Source organism: Antechinus flavipes, chromosome 2 (genome assembly GCF_016432865.1).
Source record: "Antechinus flavipes isolate AdamAnt ecotype Samford, QLD, Australia chromosome 2, AdamAnt_v2, whole genome shotgun sequence".
In the NCBI taxonomy this organism is placed as follows: Eukaryota; Metazoa; Chordata; class Mammalia; order Dasyuromorphia; family Dasyuridae; genus Antechinus; species Antechinus flavipes.
In genome coordinates, this window is record NC_067399.1 from 158467127 (window position 1) to 158480425 (window position 13299).

The 13299-nt window shown below is 35.8% G+C and overlaps 1 protein-coding gene across 1 annotated transcript in view; it reads right to left on the reverse strand.

The window, feature by feature from the left end:
• The window catches only part of RIN2 (Ras and Rab interactor 2), a 221019-nt gene that overhangs the window by 130052 nt on the left and 77668 nt on the right, over positions 1 to 13299 (reverse strand). Inside the window, exons 3-4 of the mRNA XM_051975855.1 lie at positions 7528 to 7606; positions 946 to 969 (exon numbers count right to left, since the gene is read on the reverse strand). The gene's annotated coding sequence lies outside the window, so the exon portion shown is untranslated. The remainder of the gene's footprint in view (positions 1 to 945; positions 970 to 7527; positions 7607 to 13299) is intronic.

Sequence of the window (13299 nt, forward strand, 5' to 3'; positions counted from 1 at the left end):
AGTAGATTAAAGACTCCAATTCTGAGCCTATCATAGCTAATATGGATAGCAAAGTGCTCAATCATTATTATTAGAGAACTGATGTTCTTTTGAAAAGTTATTTTGGTCTCTAATTTTTACAACACCTTCATTTTTAATGCATATTCTCTACCCTACCCAACAAGTTATCTCTTAAAACATAATTTTTTAAATCCAAGTACTCTATCAACCAAGTTTGTGAACATATGCAGTATTTAATAATGACAATTCCTCATCTCTGCAAAGAAGAAAGTACTGTAATGCTGGAGAAAATGAAGCAGGATAGAGATTAGAGAGTTTTTAATATTTTATTAATTGGAGAGCATAATTGACTGGACAGGACTCTCGTCTCAAAGTATCCAGCGATGAATGGCAGAATCCCAAATCCTTATATACCTTTTACAGACAAAGAAGGGAAAAGAAGCGGGAAACTTCTTCACAGACCCATTTGGTTCTGTCAGGATGGGGGCAGGGGAGAGGGTGCATAAATTCTTACTAAAAGCCAGAGTCAGGATGTCTGAATAAAGAGAAGTAAAGATGTCAATGAGGTATCTGAGATAGGATAGTGTCATAAATTCTTGAGGGCAGAAAGAATTAGGAGTCAGGAAATCTGACCTCCCCCTCATCTTGAGTCTCACACTGAAAATTAATAACCTTAGAGCAAATGGTCCTCAGTCTTAATGAACCAGAGGGGGGTTTTACAACTAAGGGAATTGAGGCAGAACAGTTAAGGAAAATGAGATAGAATAATTCAGGGAAACTCAGGACAATGAGGGAAACTAGTGCAGGAAACTGAGGTAGAACAGTTCAAAGAAACTGTGGCATAACAGTACATTTTCTCAACTCTTTGTTGGAATCAAATTTGATCATTATAATGACACGATAGACGGCTGACGTTCTAAAAGAAACAGGAAAAGCCATGCTTACCTTAGAAGGAATCTTCCAAATACCCTAAAAGCAAAATGAAACAGAAAAGCATGTCATTTTTTATTTAGGTAGCAAATATTTTCTCATAAGTTTCTGAAGAGACGTCTATAAAATATACTGACGTTGATCGTTGGGTCTCTTCCCAGTGTTCAATGTACTTTGTCCTTGGCAGGAAGGGGTAGAGAGAACATCAATATAGTTCACTGCTGGGAGGATGGCATGGCCCCCTGTGGCTGGCTACTCTAACCAGCTGCCGTAACAAAGAGCTACTTAGCAAGCCACACAGTTCTCAAACTACGACCAAGTCTAGTAGTAATAGGAGTCAGGAGAATCATAACCACAAACAAATGCATGTCCTGCCAAAAGTCGAGCATACCCCTGGGCAAATTTAACCATACAATATAATAAAAGTTCAACTCTTAATTCTGCAGTCCAGGAAGAGGGCATGAACCCCGCTCACAAAACACCAATGGCATGGCCAAAAGCCAGAGTCACAGACACAGACCTTCTCTTTTCTGGTGCAAACTAACCATTTCTAAAGATCTAACCAGCAGAGCTCACCAAGGTCCTGTCTCCCCGCTCTAAGAGCACTGTGGTGATTAGAATATTACAAAGAATACTTTCTGGATTACCCAACAATGGAAACCAGTTTGATATGATAAAATATGAGAAAAGTAAATAAAATTGCAGTTCTGTTGATCTACTTACAAAATATATGTGGGATTAAAAAAATATATCACATGAGAATCTATAGCAACCTCCTCTTCCCCCAATGGAACTTAGTATTCCAGATGAGGTTTTTATGAGGGAATAGTTATCAATAATAATAATAATCAATAAATATTTATTAAAGGCATGCTATGTACCAGGCACTGTGCTAAATACTAAGGATAAAAATATGAAAAATAAAGCTAGTAGGAATTTACAATCTAATGGAAAAAGATTACATACCAAAGGAAGATGAAAAGAAAAAGGTACTAGATACGGAAACATGATTTAAAAAGGTGGGTATGTCTCAGAGTAGAACAGAAATAAAGTTCTATTCTAAGATAGTCCCTTACTTATCTTCTCCTAGATGGATATAAATCAATCAATCAATTAATCAATTCACAACTATCAAGTGTCAGGGAGGTGTCAGGCACTGTTCTCATTGGGAGAGATATAAAGACAATAAGATGAGCTTTATCTTCAAAACCATTAAATTTTTTCTTTTTTAGGCCATTACATTCTATTAGAAAAAGCAAAATACAAATATAGACTTAAATGTACAGTATAAATGCAACAAGAAATATCAGGTTGAGAGTTTTAATATTTGAGGGAATTAAGAAAGGGCTTATTCCAAAAATGGCAATACTGAGCTGACCCTAGAAGGAACACAAAGATTCTAAGAGGCAAATGTGAAGATGAAGTGCAAAGGCAAGAAATTGCAAGATGGAGAATCATAATAATTTTCATTTCTTTGACTTCTTTACCATGCGCCTAACCACATTTTTCAGTTGCCTTACTCTTTAGACTATAAGCATCCTGTGGGCAAATACTGTCATTCTTTTGTGTATTTGTATCTTTAGCATTTAGCCTACTCTTTGGCATATCAGCAGGTACATAATAAATGTTTATTAACTATTGACTCATGAGATGAAGAGTTAAAAGGTCAGTTTAGATGGAGCAGAGAGTGAGTGAAAGCCCAATGTTACAAGGTTGAAAAGGCACACAAAACTAGATTTTAAAGGGTTTTAAATGTCAAAGAGAAGAATTTGTGTTTGACCATGAGATCACAGAAAGTCACTGAAATTTTGGAAATTGTCACAATCAGACCTGGGCTTCAGGAAATTCACTACTGCAGCAGTGTGGCAGATAGAATAGAGAGGAAGGAGACTCTAGGCAGGTAGGACAATTAGGAGGTTATGACAACAAAAAAAAAATCAATCAATAAACAAAACAAGTAAGAGGTGATGAGGGCGGTTGCTATGTGAGTAGAGAGAAAGGAGAAAATATAAGCTGGAAATAGAATCCATAAAATGTGCACATGGGGAGAGGAGGATAAGGAGAGTGAGTCAAAGGAGACTCTGAATATGAGAAGTTGAGTGACTAGAAGGATGGTGGTAGCCTCTACTTTGGGAGCAGAGTACATTTTAGGGAAAAAAATAATAATCTGTTTAGGAATCATTGATCTTGAGATGTCAGTCATGTCGGCCTCTTCAGAATCCGATTTGGGATTTTCTTTTTTTTTTTTTAATTTTTATTTAATAATTACTTTATATTGACAGAATCCATGCCAGGGTAATTTTTTTTTTTTTACAACATTATCCCTTTCACTCGTTTCTGTTCCGATTTTTTTCCCCTCCCTCCCTCCACCCCCTCCCCTAGATGGCAAGCAGTCCTTTATATGTTGGATATATTGCAGTATATCCTAGATACAATATATGTTTGAAGAACCGAACAGTTCTCTTGTTGCATAGGGAGAATTGGATCCAGAAGGTATAAATAACCCGGGAAGAAAAACAAAAATGCAGATAGTTCACATTCGTTTCCTAGTGTTCTTTCTTTGGGTGTAGCTGCTTCGATTTGGGATTTTCTTGGCAGAGATAGTGTAGCAGTTTGCAGTTTGCCATTTCCTTGTCCAGTTCTTTTTACAGGTGAGAAAACTGAGGCAAACAGGATAAAGTGACTTGCCCAGAGTCCCATCTTAGTAAGTGTTTGAAGCCAGATTTAAACTAAGGAAGATGAGTTTTCTTAACTTCAGCTCTGGTACTCTATTCACTGAGCCACCTAGTTGCCCAAAAAAAGAGAGACTGAGGGAGATTTTCAAGTCATCTGCAAAGAGATGATAATTAAACTACATCTATTTTAATGCATCAGCCTTTTTTTTTTTTTTTTTGCTATTATAAAACTATGTTCACTCCCATTGTCTACTTTTTCACATGAAAACTACTTATCCCACTATGCTTCTTCCACTTTGTGCTTGGGCAGCTGAATTTTTTCTTTTTAACCAAGAATAGGCCTTTATATTTATCTTTATTAAATTCTATCTTGTAATGTTCTCTTCTCTAAAAATAATGTTCTCTGTGAGCAGGTTTCTTGGGGGGCTTCTGGAGGTAGCCTTAAGTTTCAGTTCTGAGTAATAATCACCCCCAAATGCAGCCAGGAGTTAAAGTCCAGATCCTTTATTTTCTCTTTCCTTCACTTGGGGCTTGGCTAGCTTTCTGGAAGCCTTCCGGATCTTGGTTTCAGTGTTCTCTCTGTCTTCCTTCGTTCTGCCCAACTGAATCCTAGCTTCTCAATCTCCCTGAGTGCTCCCAGTGGGCTTGTCCTTTTATATGCTCTTTTAGAGGTGTGAACTCAAAGGTTGACTCCACCTCCGAGAGTGGGATTGTGGGCTTCTGACTTGTGAATCTTCTCCACTCCTTTCTGACTTGTGAAATCTTGTAGAACTCCAATGAGTACTAAATACATTAGTGAGCTAGAGAACTGTTAAGTACCATGGCTAAATTAGATAACTGACTTAGCACCTTGTAAGAATTCTAACACTATCTTATTAAAATCAGTCACATTTGGTAAGGCTGAAAAACCAGAAATCTATGCAGACTTGTAGGGTTATACAAAATTGGAGGATTTAAACAAGAAAGCACAGCCAGATATTTGCTATTTCTAGGCTCAAGAACATGAGTCAAAAAGTATATCCAAGATTTAAATATTAGGCCAAAGAGGGACTAGTATAAGTAATAATAAATCAAGGTTGAAACAAATTCTGAAGTCTCAGTTGTGAATCTGATCAGAGGTGGGGAAGAAAGTTATCGTCCTTCCATGAAGACAATTGACTGAGTTCTAAGTGGATACTTGAATAGAGTAATTGTGGCTTTTAGGGATCTGTTTATTGAAGAATTGACAGGATCAAATCCATATTGAGATAAGGAAGGATGTCCAAATACCTTTAAGATATTATAATACAAATTAAAGAAGTGAAATGTAAATCAGGAAACCTAATCACTGAGTGCTAAGATACAAATAAAGAACCCATCGCATTTCCTTGGTTAAATGGGTTCCAGAGGAAAAATGTCACACTTAATAAGCTGGTTGTCCTGGATGGAGTATAGAATCAAAGAATTTTAGAGTTGAAAGGAATCTATGACACCAAATATATATTATTGTTATTTTTGACATACATCTATTTCAATGGCCCAATTTGAGCATAGGCTTCTGAAGTGTGCAGAAATGCCTGAACTTAGAATGGGTCCTTAAGGATCATCTAAACGGAGGACAGTTAGAAGGTACAAAAGAGTTGACAGCCATAGCCAAGCTCTGAAAACTAAATGTGGCCACGGTGGCAGTAGCAAGAGTGATTCTGTTGCAGCAGTTAGTTCAGGCTCTTGGGACTTCACCAATTTTGTCTGAGTCTCTGTAGAATCTGTCTGAAGCTGCAGGGGACTCAATGGAAAGGAATCCCTTTCAATGGGGAAGGGAGCAGGACCACTCTCTATTAACCATTCCTATTCTTATTCCTCATAATTCACCTTTAAGCTATAAAAAACTCTGCTATGATCACAGGCGGCAGAAGAATGTAATAGCTTTTATACTGTTTCTGAGATCCCTAAATTTTAAAAATCCACAGATAGGAAATGTAGATTGCTCACAATTCTTTGCCTAGGTTCTAACCAAGTAAACATCTGTGCAAAGAGATATTTAGCATTCCTTCTTGCAAATGACTACTGTTAATAATAATAATAATAAAATCACAACTTAACCATTTATAAAGCCAGAGAATCATTATAAGAAGACAGCTGCAATAAAATCATTCCCACCTCATTATGGAGTCATTGTATGATAATGGGTCTGGAAAAAATTATTGATGACTGGCCAGTGGTATTCTAAGTCACATTCCACAGCTCAAGAAAAATGGTAAAGTTGTCTTAATTATAACTGGTGAGGAAAGTAATCTGCATGTGTATTAAATTAAATCCATCTCCACCCAAGGAGAAGTTGCCTGCTCACTACACCTCTGGGACATTTTCTCAATGTCCAGACAAATTCTTAGAAGACAGCTATAGCTGTGGAATTCTACTTAATGAAAATAGTCACTTTATTAAAAAAAAAAAAAAAGAGGTGAGGGGGGGCAAGGGAGGATAGGATAGAAGGGAGTGCAGAAAAAGTAAAAGGAGAAACTTTGCCCTTCTGAGTAAACCGAAAGACAGTAAAGTAAAAATTCAAATCCTAACTCCCTTCTAAATAACCAAATGTATTATTTTCTTGAGGCTGTTATGTTGTGGGGCTAAGAGAACTGTATTTTAATATCCAAACCACAAAGACCTGGTTTTTCTCTATATTATACCATTATCTGGCTCTTGGCAAAGTTAAAATTCTTCCTTTTGAAACTACTATTTCCTTTTGGAGGTCAGCTGAAAGCCCAGTTCAAGCACCACATTGATAAAGCTAAACACAGGACCACTCTCAAAAAAATCTATCAATTATGGGCTCCAGCATAAAAACTCCCCTTGGTGCCAGGGTTTAATAGACATCCTAGCTCAAAGGTGGCTTTGTGTTGGTGCAGCTGTAGCCACAAGTAAGAGTTAAAAGACTTATTTTAATGTCTCCCAACTTCCGTCAGTCCCGGCTGCCTTTTCTGTTGTCCTTGTTTAAAATTTTTTATTTTTTGTTTTGGAGAATAGGGCCTTATCATACAATTGAAGAAATACTTGAAACCTAACTTATGTATTTATTTTTACATGTTGCCTGTTAAGAGATCTTCTACCCTCCAGAAAACAGAAGCATTTTTTAAATCAGTTCATCTGTTTTCTGAAAATTAATGATTTTCTATCTTTAGTTACATCCAGATGATAGCAAGTACTCATGTATAGATAGATAGACAAGCAGACAGACAGATAGATATATACAAAGTTGTAATTGGCTAATAACCAGAGACTGGGATGAAAAGTGGTATTTTAGTTGTTATCCTGAGTGTATAAAATATTGAAATACATTTACTCATCCTGCAGATAATATGGAATCATTTTAATTTCTTTTATTACTGAAATGGGGTAATTTAAACATATGTGCAGGTTTTTTTTAATGCAGTTCTGGTATTCTAGTGAAGCTAATCCCCTTTGCCTACTTGTAATATCCCTACTATATACCAAATTGAACAGATTGGTATCCATACTATGATGAGGTATGTGGTTGTAAAGTCAAATTGGGCAAATGGCTCTTTTAAAAGTGCCTCATAGTAAACATTTTATTCTTAATGTTATAAAGCATTTATAGATTCTGACTACATCAGAAGTAATTATTCTATGTAACTTAATTCTTCCATTATCACAGTATTATACATTTATATAGTTATTTACAGTTGACAAAGCAATTTGACATACATATTCCAATGAGAGAAGATAGCTTTGCCATCTTTTCTAGGAATCCTTCCTTGATAAACCCAGTTAGAAGAGATCCTTTCCTCATCTTAATATTCAGGACATTTGTCTGTCTTAGGTACTTTCTACTCTGTAACATATAATTACTTGTGAATATATATATGAATATAAGTTAACAATAACATACTAAAAGTATATATATATACACACAAACATATCTTACCCCTTGCTAGGCTGGAAACTCCCCAGAATGGAGACTAGGTCATCTCTGTTTCTCCCACCGTTCAGGACTTGATACAGTGCTGGTTAAAAAAAAATTTAATTCAATATTTTGCCTATTTCATTGGCCCACACAATAACTGTGTGAGGCAGACAGAGACTAATACTTCAACTTCAAAAATGAGAAAAGTACACTGATAATGGGTAACTTACCTGTCCAACATCAAAAAGCTAATTATTGACACAATAATTGACTAGAACCCAGGTTTTCTGACTTCCAGTTCCGTGATCTTTTCACTACACTATCACCTTCAAGTTGACTAACCAATATTTCCAGGCATAAATAAGCTAAAGCTGGATGATCACATAACCAATAATGCATTTGCTCTGTGATGACATGTGTACAGTTTGTGTTGCTGACTCCTCTTATTTCTACTTCAAGGTGAAAATGCTATGTGAACACAACCAGTTGGGAATGATTAAGGTCATTTTGGGGGATGGAACATTAGTCTATCAAGCAACTGTTTGGACTACATATTGGGCCAAACTGATTCTGAGGCCCTGGCTTTCTGGTTCATGTAAATATGGACTTGGGCATCCACCCCAGCAAGTCTGAAATAGCAAAAAGAAAAAAAAAAGGAACACTAGAAATAGTCAGACATGTACCTTAGACTTGAGGAAATCAAATTCACAAAAGTTCAGAGAAAAGTTGGGATTAAAAGCTTCATTTGCAGGCAACAGAAGTAATACTGTTATAATGGTAAACTACAGACCACCCAGTCAGATAGAGGACATGAATCTTAGTAGATCAAAAAAGTCACTGTGCTATGAGTCAAAACTCTCTACCAATAGCACTTGGACCTTCAAAGCTTCAGCACTGGTCCTGGGGTCAGGGCCCTAAGCTCACGAGGGTTATGATAGGTTTTAAAGACAAATAAGAACTTATCAGTCCTCCTATTATGTATATTAAAACCAGGAGAGAGAGCCAAGAAGTCAAGCCAGGTCCTTCTTCTCCAAATCCAATGGTCTTTCCATTACAGCATCATGTTTCTGTGTTTTAGCCTTAGCTCTGTCACTAATTCACTATGTGATCTTGAGCAATGCTCTTGTCTTGTCTGGGCTTCGGCTTACTCATAAAATAAGAGAACTAGGTTTCTTTTTACCTTTTCTTTGATAGTGAGGTGGGCACTTGTTCTACCATTTCTAATAATTAGGACTATTAATCAAGAGAATGACTATCCCTCCTCCCCTAATAACATCCTGTAACTTACTGGAGCAAAGAGACGCAATGACTTCTTGTTAAGTATGTTATAAGGGGATATTCTGTCTAGGGTGGGAATTGAAACTTAAGCTTCCTTCTAGTCTTAAAAATCTTATAACCACATAACTACTAGGTTCTTTTTCATCTTTTTTTTTTTTTTAAAAGAAATCCAAGTAGGGGCAGCTAGGTGACTCAGTGGTGAGAGCTCCAGCCCTGAAGTCAGGAGGACCTGAGTTCAAATGTGACTTCAGACACTTAACACTTCCTAGCTGTATTGCCCCGCTGGGCATCCAATTGGGGTTGACCCCAATTGCCTCAGGGGAAAAAACAAAAACAAAAACAGAAATCCAGGTTAAGTAAGTAACTTGCCCAGAGTCATACAATTAGTGTCTGAGGCTGGATTTGAATCCAGGTACTCCTGGCATCATGGCTCTTTCCACTGCATCCCCTTGCTGACCTTTGGTCTCTTTCATTTTAAGAAAAAAATAATTACCTGATTTTATGTCTGAATTAAGCATGAGAGAAAGCACAGTATAGTGAGTTCAAAGCTGACCTCAGACACTTAACACTTGGTAGCTGTGTGACCCTGGGCAAGTCACTTAACCCCACTTGCCTCCTCCCCCCCAAAAAAAAAAAAAAAAAAGATTTACAGCCTGTAGATTTGAGTATGAGCCTGGTATAGCCACTTGTAACCCTGGTCAAATTACATAAACTCTATATCTTGGGGACAATATTCTTCAAACCATCTACCTCATATGATTGCTGTAAAGAAAATGCTTTGTAAACTTTAGAGTGCTAAAGAAATGAAAGCTGTTGCTGCTGCAGCTGTTATTATTATCATTATTATTACAATCACAATCCCATGAACCAATTCTGTAAAAAGGAAAACAGCTGAAGGAGAATTGGAGATTCTCAAAAATGAAATTACAACAATATAGTTAAAAATAATTCTGAAGAGGAAAAATGACATGCAAGAGACCAATGTACTTGCAAAGAGAAGGCTCTAATGAGATCAAATAAAAAACAACACATTATTACCATTACCCTTTGACAGTTATATAATATAAAATAGTGTATAAAGCACTAGACATGTTGAATCTCATTCACTTGCCACAATCATCCAATCATTACAATTGGCAGGATAAGTGTTATTAGATCTTTTTCAGAGCAGGAAATGGAAGTTCAGAAAGATTATATTTATTGCAGTGGGGACATAAGACTATGTGGTGGAATATGAATAAGATTCTAAGTCTTCTGATTTATACTTCATTGTTTCTTCCACTTCACTCTGAAAGACACATGACTCGGGACAACAAATACAAAGTTTTGGCAAGGTTGGGTAAGAAGAATTTCAGGAAGGCTGGCATACAGAATGAGCTAAAGCTTCCAGAAGTACTGGAGACAATAGTAAAGGCTTGATTTTTAGATTAGTAAAGAACAAAAAAGAGAGGCTCACTGCTTGAGGGGCAGGTAGTATAATAGAAGATAACAGAGAAAGAACTGAACTACTCAATTTGAAGAGGGGGTCATGATGGCGGCTGTATTTTCCAGCTAAGAGACTGATTTTTAAATTAGAATAGTGAAGGGTGGGTGACCCAGTTACAGTAGTAAAAAGACCTGAGTGGCTCAATAAGCCTTAAAAAGTCATATAAATGCTATGTATTGTTATTATTTGTATGCAAAAAAAAGGCTTTTAGTGGACTGCAAGCTTGTAGGCACAAATGATGTAAAATGACTGCCCAAAAGAGCTAATGTGAAATTATATTGTATTGCTAGAAATACAGCCCAGAAGTCAGAGAATTTTATAGTTAGAAAGCTTATCAGTGATTGTCTAGCATGTTCAGGATGACATACTTGACAAGTGGTCATCCAATTTTTGCTTGAAGAGGGAGGACTTTGAGGAGCAGAGAGCCAAATACTCTCCTAAAGACAGCTCATTCCACTTTTTCAAAGCAATACTTGGTAGAAAGTTCTTTTTTTTTTTCTTTTCTTTTCTTTCTTTCTTTTTTCTTCTTCTTTTTTTTTTAACTGATCTCAAGGCTAAATTAGTTATTTTCCATCTTCCTCATTCACTGTATTTTTGCCCCCTGAAACTTTACAGAACAGATCTAATATTTTTGTTTAAAAAACAACAACAACAACAACAAAAACAACAACAAAAAAAAAAAAAACAGCCTTTTCACTGATTGCTATTGTATCCCTCCAAAGTTTCTTCTTCAAGCTAAACATATATAGTTCCTTCCATCCACCCATCTTCATAAGGCATGGACTTGAGTTCTTCATGATTTTAAATTTTTCCTCTCTGTACACTTTCCAACCTGTTAATATGTTTTCTAAAATGCAATTCTCAGAATTCAATCCAATATGGCAAATACAGTCTGAATGGGGCATAGAATAATAGGATTACCATTTCCCTAGTCCTGAAATTATTTTTCTCTTAAAGTAGCCAAAACACAGAGAAGCTTTTGTGGCTAACATAGCACACTACTGACCCATACTCCGTTTACAAATCATTAAATTGCCTTATCTTTTTCAGATAAAAGGTTTTCCATCTAGATCTCGGCTGTCTTGTATTTGAAAAGTCTATTTCTTGAATGCAAGTGTAAGATTTTATGATAATCCCTACTGAATATCTTCTTGTTAGATTCAGCTCACTTTTCTGACCTATCAAGATAATTTAGATCCAGACTATGTCACCCAATGTTAATTATTCCTCAAATATTAGTCATTGGGAAATTTAATAATAGTGGCATCCCTCTTAATTTAAATCAATGAAAATGTAAATTAGCATATAGACCAAGGACACACCATTGATAAATGAAAACCTCCCAAAGTGACAAGAAACTGAAACCATTTATTACTATTCTGTGTTTGACTACCCAACTAATTCCAAACATTATCTAATGTTTTTCCATAATAATGTAAGATATTTCACTAAATATTTCACTAAGTAAAATATATCTCCAATATTAATAACTGTCAAAAAAGAAAATAAGATCAGTGTAGCATGATCTGTTTTTGATAAAATTAGACTAGTTCTTTGTGAACACTATTTTCTTTTCCAGATTATCACTAGCCTAGCCTTGAATAATAGTCTAGTAAATATTTTTAGTAATTCAGTAACTCACTGACATAGTTGGAAGATTCCATTCTCTTTTTTTAAAAACCAGTTCAAATTTATTCTTCTCTTGACTTAAGATACCTCATCTCTGCTCTATGATCTTTCACTGACAGTAACTCAACAGTCACATCAACTAGTTCTTTCAATACACAAGGACAAGATCATCTGTGTCAGATGATATGAATTCATTAAAGTATCTATGTATTCTTTTATTAGCCATTATTGGACTGTCCTTTCTGGTCCAAAGCTTATTTTCCTTGGTAAAAAAAAAAAAAATAGAAGCAAAAAGAATTAAGCAGCCTTGTCTCTATTATTGCCCCATTTAACCCAAGCAAACACTCCTCAATCCTACACCCTAACTTCCAGCTGAACTTTGTGTTTCTCTTCCTTCAGTGGCTCAGTGGAGAGCATATTTAGCAGATAGAATATTCAGCCTAGAGTCAAAAAGACCTGAGTTCAAATACAGCCTTAAACACTGTGTGATCCTGAGCAATTTTCTTTACCTCTGTCTGCTTCAGTTTCCTCATCTGCAAAATGGGTATAACACCTCCCAAGATTACTATGAGAATTAAATGAAATAATATTGGTAAAGGGCCTAGTACAATAGCTAGCTTTTACTTAAAAAAATGCTTATTCCCCCAGTATCTAGAACAGTGTTCTGCATTTCACAGTAGGTATTCAATAAATATTTGTTGAATGAAACTGACCTCAAATTAGTTTTCACAAATAAAATTAATTTAATTTCTCTAACAACTGTGAAGCTTCTTTGTAAATTTTCCACTCCATGACTGCATACGGCAAGGTGAGAATTATAATTAGATGCTATGCTATGAATTTAATTCCAGCTCTAATATTAAGTTCTTTTATATTCATTTCTTCAGGTTCTTTATCAACATCAGCTTTCTGTGATATATTCTGGACCATGAAATATTTTACATCCTTTAGGATCTTCCCATAATTTTGATCACTGGGTTAAGTATAAAGCAATTAAATAACCTTCTATACATATGACATGATGAAATTATATCCAATAATTTAGAACCTTTCATCTGTGACTATTCAGCAATTCACCCAATGTGTTCATTTAATAAAGGGATGAATTCAATGACTGGTTTTTTTACCCCACAGGGGAAAAATCATACAGAACATGACAGGGGGACTATTCCATACCCTGTGTTTGTTTTGTTATGTGATATTCACCATCATTTATTTTATGAAAAGAGTTGTGCTCTTGAATCCCATCTTATGAAATATCCCAGGATTTGGAACGGGAAGAGACTTGGAAGATCATTAAGCCTCATCTTGGGAGATCATTAACTTGTCATTTGTACAGATTTGAAGAAAACCAAGGCTCAAGACAGGATTTCATTTTTAGTTTTGACTCAGAGAAAAAG